Source organism: Balaenoptera physalus (genome assembly GCF_965194825.1).
Source record: "Balaenoptera physalus genome assembly, chromosome: 13".
Classification (NCBI taxonomy): domain Eukaryota; kingdom Metazoa; phylum Chordata; class Mammalia; order Artiodactyla; family Balaenopteridae; genus Balaenoptera; species Balaenoptera physalus.
The window spans coordinates 65,512,132-65,522,953 of record NC_138892.1 but is presented as its reverse complement, the minus strand read 5'-3'; positions in this window follow the sequence as shown (position 1 = coordinate 65,522,953).

Genomic DNA, 10,822 nt, shown 5'->3' with positions numbered 1-10,822 from the left:
CCTGCCACGGCCCTGCTCCCCCCCCCCCCCCCCCCCCCCCCCCCCCCGCCAAGAGGGAACTCAGTTTAATAATTAATTAAGATTTCATTCCACAAGGCGCCAGGTGTGTGCGGCCTGCTTCCCCACACACCGCTTTTTCCCTCCTCCCCCAACCCTCCGGGGCGCTGGCCCCAAGCAAACCTCCTGCACCCTGAGCGCAGAAGGGGGACTGAGGGAAGGGGCACTCTCCACGCTGCCCACCGGCCCCTCTCTCTCTGGGGAGCTCCTCCAGCACCTGCCCACGTGTAGAGTCCCTCCCTGTCTCCCCCCCGCCCCCCCCACCCCGCACCTTTTACCCAAAGGGTTGTGCTTCCCTGCGGAGGGTGGAGGGTGGAGAGAGGGTGCATTGCTAGGGTACTGAGAAATTGTTTGGGGCTTTTACTTCCCACGTTTTCAAGCACGGAGCTGCGGCCCAAGTTACCTGGGTGATGGGAAAATCTCGTGGAAGCTGCTTTAACCCTTTGAGGGTTAGAAAGATGGTGTAGCCAGAAAGAAGAAGGTTAATAAACTCACCCAGGATGCAAGTGATTCTGACTTTAGAGAGGATGCCAGTCCTCCAGAGCTGGGAAGAGGGCAGCTTGTCTGGCTTCCCTTGGAGGCGGGCTCCCTGTTGCCTCATCCAGACTTGTAGCTCCTCCTTCCTTTGGCAGCCCCTTCCCCACCCAAGGTCCCACAGCCTAGATAGCTGAAGCTGCTCCCTCAAACCCAGCCTTCCCGGTATTCTAGTCCTTCAAGGCCCAACTCTTGTCCACACCAAGCCCCTACTGGGATTCCTAAGCCCAGGCCAGAGCTTGAGGCAGGGAAGAGAGGGGAAGAATTAAGAAAATCCATTTCAATCCCTTATCAGGCATATATGATTGCAAACTATCCACCTTGGCTAAATCATCCCTCACTCTCTTGGAGCCTCATCTATAAAATAGGGATAAAACTATCTGTCTTGTCTTTCTTACAGGATTTTCAGGATGAGCTAGAAAAATGTTGGTTAAAATGTTTGAAAATGGGAAATGAAAATGAAAAATGGATAGTTTATTCTGCCATGTATGAGTCTCAGTTGTGCAGGCCTGGCCTGTAATTTGAACTTTGGGGCCTTTTTGCCTGACTTCTCCCTTCAAGTAGCCAGGCAAAATTTCCTTTCCAATCTGAAACCAGTGTCTACCATTTATCTCTTAGAATAATATGTTTATGGGCTGTAAGGGGAAAATACAAAAGACAATTGAGGAAAAGAAATGTGTGTGTTATGAAATTTTATATTTTGGAATGGAAGGCTTTGTCCTTCATTTTATTTTGGAATGAAAAAAAAAATTTGGACACCAACCAAGTAAGCCGAAGAAATATGCTAGGGATCCATCTCTGGGTGCTTTAAGTCACACTGACCTCCTCTACCCTAGTGTATGGCTGGCGTGTTAGTCTGGCCTCCTGAATTCTATTTCTGGTTCCTGGAGGGCAGGGCTGCCATCAGCACCTTTCTTTGATCCCCACCATCAGCACCTTACACAAAGGGTCTGTTTCTAGCACTATTGGGGCCTTAAAAATGATTCCAGCCCTTTATTTTACAAATATGAAACATGAGCTACTGCTAGGCACATGGGGAATATTCAATTATTAAAAATTTTAATCTATAGGATATTAGAGTAGGAAGAAGTCGTAAAGATTATCTAATTCAGCTGCTATACTTTTAGTAATCAAAATAGCAAGCACTGGGACTTCCCTGGTGACGCAGTGGTTAAGAATCTGCCTGCCAATGCAGGGGACACGGGTTCGAGCCCTGGTCCAGGAAGATCCCACATGCCGTGGAGCAACTAAGCCCGCGAGCCACAACTGCTGAGCCCGAGGGCCACAATTACTGAAGCTTGCGCGCCTAGAGCCTGTGCTCCGCAACAAGAGAAGCCACCCCAATGAGAAGCCCGCGCACCGCAATGAGAAGCCCGCGCACCGCAACGAAGAGTAGCCCCCGCTCGCCACAAGTAGAGAAAGCCCGCGCTCAGCAAAAAAGACAACACAGCCAAAAATAAATAAATTAATTAATTAATTTTAAACAAAGCAAGCACTTATATATCATTTACTGTGTGCTGAGTAGTCATCTAAGCCCTTGACATAAAATAATTCATTTAATCCTCATAACTTCATGATGCTATCACCTTGGAGTGAGGATGTACCTCACTTTTCCCATGAAAAATGAGACACAGAGAGGGTCAATAATTCCAAGGTCAGAAAGTGGTAGGTCCCGATTCTGAACACATGCTGTCTGGCTTCAGAGTCTGTGTGTGTCACCACTGTGCTCTACTGACTATGGAAAACCAAGCCCCTGAGATGGAAATTGACTTGCCCACGATCACACAGCAGATTGGTGATGGAAGGTGGATCAGAAACCCAATTTGTTTCTCTTTCCACTCAGCTTCACTATGGTTCTGTCTGTATATATCGCAGACGTGAGTCGTGCCTATCCTTCCCTGATGTTCCCTCAGAAGCAGACATTCTTCTGCTGACAGGTGGCAACATTCTTCTCCCCTTTGGCTGTGGGGAGTGCATTGAAGGATGGGGACGGTGGGCCCTTGATCTGTAGCTTCGGACCCAAAAAGAGTGAGACCTGCCTCTAGTGACCAACTGTAGAGGGCCAGGGACTCCAGGTTAGACCATGGGTTAGAGTCTGGGCCTTCCACCAGCACCTTCGTGAGAGAAGATTGCACGTGCGGTACATTTGTTCAGTCAGATCACGTCCCTCTGAAATGCACCAAGGCTGTTTAAAAGAGCTTGTGGGTGAGCAGCTTGGTAGGAAACATGGAATCTCGGAGACTGTGGTTCTCACACTTACCCTGAGCCCCTAGAAGAAATGGTACTCTTAGCAGAACATGGTGAAATATTAATATATTAAGATACACAGTGTTGTACTATGCCAGATCTAACAGACGCTGGAATCACAGGCACCAACGTTTTAGAAAAAAAATATTGGGAAAACTTTAAAATTGAGAAAATTTTATTATTTATTTTTCTTTGAACCACAACAAGACGGCTATTACTCAATTTTCATAGCAGAACACCTTGATCCAGCTGGGGGAACACCAGCCCTGCTGAACCTGGTTTGAGAACCACTACAATCAGTGAAATATTCAGAAAGGACCTCCTACCCCGGGGTGGATAATACACAGCAAGTCAGGGATCAGCTGGAAGGTTTTCACCCTGACAAAGAGAAGAAAAAAAGAGAGAGAAGGGAGGCAGCTGGCACGAACTGTTTCTATTGCTCCAAGTCTAGCTTGATCTCAATGACTGTGGTTTTTCTAATACAGACCACAGTCCCAGTCACAGGTATCATCAACCTCTCATTTTTCAGAAAGAGGAAATTCCCAGGAGAAGAATGCATTATATGTAAATGCAAGTGCTATATACCCATAAGTGTATCTGGACGATGCTTGAAGCAGCCTGGAACATAACTAATGGATGGGCTTGAGTCCCCTGAGCCTTCCCTGGGTCGTTCGGGGAACAGCTAAGCAAGCCTCTGCCTACTCCCTTTTACAAGGCAAAGATTCCTTTTACAGTCCAAATAATCATTCCCTGACTTTTCTGTCTTAAAGATCAGATTTCTGTGCATTTCGTTTTTGGAAAGTAAGAAGAATGTGTAAAGACAACCCACATTTGTATATCCCCTGTCCACTTCACCACATGGCTGCTGACACCACCACTACCCCAGAGACTCTTGGCTTCCTCTAGGTCCCAGGTTGGAGGAGGCCTTGGCCACCACGGGTCCCAGAACCACTACCACCCATGGGAATGAAATGATTGACTCTAAACTCCAGATGGATACAAACTTCCTCATTCCTTAGCTCCCCATCTTTTTTTTTTTTTTTTAATCGTTTTAATTTTTTTTTAATTTATTTTATTTTATTTTTGGCTGCATTGGGTCTTCGTTGCTGCGCATGGGCTTTCTCTAGTTTCAGCGAGCGGGGGCTACTCTTCGTTGCAGTGCGTGGGCTCTAGGCGCGCAGGATTCAGTAGTTGTGGCGTGTGGGCTCAGTAGTTGTGGCTCACGGGCTCTAGAGTGCAGGCTCAGTAGTTGTGGCACAGGGGTTTAGTTGCTCCGCAGCATGTGGGATCTTCCCGGACCAGGGCTCGAACCCGTGTCCCCTGCATTGGGAGGTGGATTCTTAACCACTGCGCCACCAGGGAAGCCCCTTAGCTCCCCATCATTCATTCATTCATTCTTTCTTTCCACAAATATTTAGCAAGTGCCTACTAAGGCCAGGTACTGTTCTATTCATAGGTGCTGGGGATACAGTCTCAGCAGACTAGATCCCTATTCTCATGGAGCTTTCCTTCTAGTGGGAGGAGACAAAAAACAAATGAATAGATGAGAAGATAGTTGATGGTGATAGGTGCGATGATGACAATTAGAAAAGGGGACAGATAGGAGGTAACTTCCTCTCTGAAGAAGTGATGTTTACATAGAGACCTGAATGACAAGGAATCAGCCATGCAAAATATACGAGTAAAGAGCATCCAGGCAGAGGGGACAACTAACGCAGAAGTCCTAAGGCAAAAGCAAGCTCACTGTGTTCAAGACACAGAAAGAAAGTCAGGGAGGCTGAAGCCCAGTGTGTTGGAGGAAGAGCGTAAAGACGAGGTCAGAGAGGGAGGTATGCCCTAGCTAGTGTAGAAGCTCGTAAGCCAGAGTGAGGAGTTTGGATTTCATTCAAAGTGTAATGAGCACCTTTGGAAGATGTTATGCTCGGAAGCGGCATGATCTGATTTATGGTTTTAAAAGATCATGCTGGCTGCCGGGTGGAAAATAAATCAAGGGATCAAGAGATGCAAGGGAAACCACTTAGGAAGCTATTATAGTGGTTCAGGTGGAAAAGATCCGTGCCTTAGACAGGGATGGTAATAGTGGGCTACTGAGAAGTGGAAGGACTCAGAAAATGTTTTGGAGTTGGAGTACCCTAATGACCTGCCTTGGTTCCTTCTCCATGGTTTATCTGTAACAAATAATAATCCAAAACTGACAAATATGTATTGAGCAGCTACTACATGCCAGGCACTGTGCCTGGAAGTTATCATCCAGAGAAGAAGACAAACCCACCTTCTCCTGCCCTACTGCCATAGCCAGCTCTAGGTTGGGGAAGCTACTGCCCATCCCTAACCCTGCCCCATTTTCAGGGCCATAGGCACACCCCTCACCCCACCCCTGCACTCTACTCCAATGCTGAGCTGGAGTTGATGGGGGGGGGGGGGGATGTGTTTACAGTTGGACAATTGATGCCATTAAAAAAGAGTCCAAAGTCCTCCCAAGATCTCAGAGCAAAGACTAGAGAGCCCAAAGCTCCGACAGTGGGGAGAGGGTGCAGCCAGGACCATGAAGACAAGAGAAACCTGTTGGTGCCCACACCACTGCTTGTCACTCTCAGAGTTCCCAGAGCCCAACCTACCAGAGCCCCCATCAAGCCAGACTTCTCAGTCTTCTCTACCACCTGGTTCTGCTGCCACAATACCCTCAGTCTCCCTTAGATTTCTGAGTCTCTTGTGCCCTCTGGTGTCATGTTCCTGATACTGCAGCCCATAGTTAATCTCCCCAGCTTGTCACTTTACAATCAACGACCCAAGCTGGGGGCGGGGCAGGGGCCAGTATGGGAAATTTTAAAATTCTGGGAAGGGCTGGGAATGTCATTGCATTAAGGCAAAGGGCCACGTCAGTTTCTGAGGCCTGCACTATTCAAAAATATCAATGTTATGCCAGAAAAAAAAAAAGCGCAGCTGAGAAAATGTTACAGTTTTAAGGAAACTACAGAGACATAACTAAATGTAATGCATGATGCTTGATTGGATCCCAGGGGTTTTGGGGTTTTTTTGTTTGCTTGTTTGTTTGTTTTTTAAATTTTCTTTCTTTATTTTATTTTTGGCTGCGTTGGGTCTTTGTCGCTGCAGGCGGGCTTTCTCTAGTTGCATCAAGAGGGGGCCACTCTTCGTTGCGGTGCACAGGCTTCCCATTGCGGTGGCTTCTCGTTGCAGAGCAGAGGCTCTAGGCACGCTGGCTTCAGTAGTTGTGGCACGTGGGCTCAGTAGTTGTGGCTCGCCAGCTCTAGAGCACAGGCTCAGTAGTTGTGGCACACTGGTTTAGTCGCTCCACAGCATATGGGATCTTCCTGGATCAGGGATCAAACCTGTGTTCCCTGCAGTGGCAGGCGGATTCTTAACCACTGCGCCACCAGGGAAGTCTGTTTGTTTATTTGTTTGTTTGTTTGTTTTAGTCATGAGGACATTGTTGGGACAATTAGGGAAATTTTCAACAGACTATATATTAGATAATATTGTAACAATGCTAAATTTCCCGAGTGTGACAACGTTTTGTGGTTATGTAGAAATGTCTCTGTTCTTGGTAAATACGTGATGAATTATTTAGGAATGAAGTTGCTGTCTGAAACTAACTCAAATGGTTCAGCAAAATCACATGTCTACGTAACAAATGTGGGGAAACTGTAACAACCACTGAATCTAGGTGAAAGGTATATACAATCATATTATTCTTGCAATTTTAAACCTACAGAAAGGTTTAAAATTTTTCAAGATAAACATTTGGGGAAATGCCAATTCAGGAAAATACTCCAAATGAGGAAAGTGGCAATATACTGTGATTCCCCTAAGTTTCACATTTCCCCCCTGAGGTGGGGTCTCGGGGGGTTAACAGTGACTGTTTACTCAATAGGCATGCTGAGTGCTAGGTGCCAGCAAAAGAGGGCACTGAAAAATATTTATTTATTTGATATTTGACATTTTTCCCCTAAACATCGAATTTGTCATGGAAATGTTCAGAATTTTGTTAAACTTCTTACATTTTTTTGCAGTTGAATTGTTTTTGGATTGAATTGTTTTTCACTGCACAGGGATCATCATAATCTTTTTAATGCTTAGGGCATCCTACTGTGTCCTCACTCCCACCAATGCAAACAGGCTGGGAGCTGGGAGGCAGGGAAACCCGGAAGGCATACAAGGGGATTGCAAAATCATTTTTTAAAAAAAACCCCTCTGAAAGTGGGTAGCAGTTATCTGGGGAGCAAGATCCACAAAGGGCCCAAGCCTGAGAGTCCAAAGAAAAAGCCAGCTGTAGTGAGAATGGAAACTTTCTACTTCAGTCTCTCCTGGATTGTTTTACAGTTCATGCATTTTCAATGTTTGTTTTCTTTTTGTTCTTCCCCCTAATATTAGGTAAAGTTTTTTGTTTGCTTAAAACAAACGTGACCCATGAAAAGCTGCCTAACATCACTAATTGTTAGAGAAATGCAAATCAAAACTACAATGAGGTATCACCTCACACCAGTTAGAATGGGCATCATCAGAAAATCTACAAACAAATGCTGGAGAGGGTGTGGAGAAAAGGGAACCCTCTTGCACTGTTGGTGGGAATGTAAATTGATACAGCCACTATGGAGAACAGTATGGAGGTTCCTTAAAAAACTAAAAATAGAATTACCATATGATCCAGCAATCCCACTACTGGGCATATACCCAGAGAAAACCATAATTCAAAAAGACACATGCACCCCCAATGTTCACTGCAGCACTATTTACAATAGCCAAGTCATGGAAGCAACTTAAATGCCCATTGACAGAGGAATGGATAAAGAAGATGTGGTGCGTGGAATATTACTCAGCCATAAAAAGGAACAAAATTGGGTCGTTTGTAGAGACGTGGATGGATCTAGAGACAGTCATACAGAGTGAAGTAAGTCAGAAAGAGAAAAACAAATATCGTATATTAATGCATATATGTGGAACCTAGAAAAATGGTACAGATGAACAGGTTTGCAGGGCAGAAATAGAGACACAGATGTAGAAAACAAACGTATGGACACCAAGGGGTGAAAGTGGCGGGGGGGAGAGGGGTGGTGGTGGGATGAACTGGGAGATTGGGATTGACATGTATACACTAATATGTATAAAATAGATAACTAATAAGATCTTCTGTATAAAAAATAAATAAAATAAAATTCAAAAAAAGTTTTAATTCTGGATGATAGGGATATAGGTATTTATTGTTTGATCCTTTGTGTTTTTCTGTATTTTAAACAGTTCTAGAAATGTAAATAAAAGTAAAATACAAACATCCAAACAAAAAACAAAAAACAAACGTGAGCCTCTGTCAACCATGTCGAGAAGAACCAGAACAAGGATTCTTGCTGGGGCAGGGCTCCCAGGGGAAAGGATAGCCTTCCAGAGCTGCCCTCTTAACTAAGTGTGTTTGAAGAAAAGCTATTTGCCCCCTACCCTCTTCCTTTCTTGCCTTCACTCCTCCTGCCCTTCCCCTTCCCTGTCCCATCATCTTTTTTCCTTCCCAGTGTGGTGTAATGAACAGATCCAGCTGTGAAGTCAGGGGGACCTGGATTCCAATCAGAATGTGACATGGACAAACCTCAAAACATATTCAGCAAATATTTATTAATGCCTACTAGGTAGCAGGCACAATTCTAGGTACTGGGATACAATGGTAAGTAAAAAAGACAGACAAGGTTCCTGCCCTCATGCAACTTGCATTCGAGTCCAGGGAGGCAGATAATAAATAAACAGGCAAATGAATAAGAAAATTATATATCATGAAAAGTGTACTGCAGAATCTAGCTACATATTGTATGAATATACCATAAGACATTCTGGGAAAAAAACTATGGAGACAGTAAAAAGATCAGTGGTTGCCAAGGGTTGCTGGGGAGAGAGGAATGAATAGGCAGAGCACAGACAGTTTTAAGGGCAGTGAAACTATTCTAGTAGGATGCTGTAATGGTGGGTATATGCCATTATACATTTGTCAAAACCCATAGAATTGTTGTACACAGAATGAGTTCAATTGTTGTACATAGAATGTACAACACTCAGAGTGAACCCTAATGTAAGCTATGGACTTCGGGAGAAAATGATGCGTCAAAATCAGACTCTATTGATTGTAACAAATGTACTACTCTGGTGGGGGATGTTACTGGGGGAGGCTGTGCATGTGTAGAGCCAGCGTGTATATGGGAAATCTACTTTCCACTCAGTTTTGCTGTGAACTTAAAACTGCTCTAAAAATAGTCTGTTTTTTTAAGTGTGTGGCAGGAAATTAACATGTAATAAAAGGTAACTGGAGGGACATACTTTAGATAGGATGAAAAAGGAAGCTCTCTCTGAGGCTGTTTTCTCATCCATAAAATGGAGGTAGAAGTATTTGCCTTCATATATATATGTGAAAGTGCCCTTTAAATTACTATATATCTTCCCATCTATAACATATTGGTAAGCAGCTCTGAAACGGCTCCCAGTGATCCCTACTTTCTGGTATTCAAGTCCTTGTGTAATCCCCACCCTCTGAGTGTGGGCTGGATCTAGTGACTTGCTTTTAAGGAATAAAATGCAGCAAGAATGATGAAAAGTCACTCCCAAAATTAGGTTACAAAAGAAAATGCAGCTTCTATTCTCTTTCTCTCTCTCAGAAGCTGCCATGTTGTGTGTAGCCCTATGTAGAGGTCCACGTGACAAGGAACTGATGTATCCAGCCACCAGCCAGCAAGGACCTAAGGTGAGGTCTTACAGGATGCAATACCAGATGCAATGTGTGATCCTTGATTGGATACTGATTAGAGCACATCAGCTATAGAAGACATTTTGGGTCCAGCTGGGGAGATTTGAACATTGACTGGGATGACAAAAAAAGAAAATTAATGAGGGGACTTGCCTGGTGGAGCAGTGGTTAAGAATCCATCTGCCAATGCAGGGGACACAGGTTCGAGGCCTGGTCCGGGAAGATTCCACATGCCACAGAGCAACTAAGCCCATGCGCCACAACTACTGAGCCTGCGCTCTAGAGCCCACGAGCCACAACTACTGAAGCCCACGCGCCTAGAGCCCATGCTCTGCAACAAGAGAAGCCACCGCAGTGAGAAGCCCGCGCATCGGAACGAAGAGTAGCGCCCCCTCACCGCAACTAGAGAAAGCCCGCGTGCAGCAACGAAGACCCCTAATGCAGCCAATAATTAATTAATTAATTAAATTTTTTTAAAAAGAGCATTCATTTGTGTGTATGTGTGGGTGTGCATTAAAAAAAAAAGATACAAACTACCCTATAACTCAGCAATTCCATCTCTTGGTATATATATCCAAGAGAAATGTGTTCATATGTCTACCAAAAGACACATGTTCAAGAACGTTCATAGTAATTTCATTCATTATAGACAAAATTGGAAACATCCTAAGTGTTCATCAACAGGAGAATGGATAAATAAATTATGGTGTATTCTAACAATGGAATACCACACAGCAATTTATTTTTTTAAAAAGAGCAAAATGCTGATAAATGCCACAAAGATGAATCTTAAAAATATAATATTGTGGGAAAGCTGCCAGATACAAGAGAGTACACACTGTACAATCCTTTTTATATGAGGTTCAAGAACAGGCAAATCTAATCTATGGTGATAAGAGCCTAAACAGCCATCACCACAAGAGGCTGGATACTGACCATGAAGGGGCATAAGGAAAACTTCTGAGTGAGGGTGTCATAGACCTTGATTTGGAGGTGATTACACAGATATCGATATATAGATATATGTGCCCCAAAATTACGGAATTGTACATTTAACATCTGTGCACTTTATACAATTGAGTTATATCTTAATTTTTTTTAAAAATGTTTTAAGAAAAAAGATATCCAGAAGGATTACACCAAAAGCATTAATGGCGGTAATGTCTGGGTGGTGAGAATACTAATATGTTCTGATTTGTTTTGTCTTGTTGCTTGTCTGTATTTTCTAATTTTCTCCAACACATA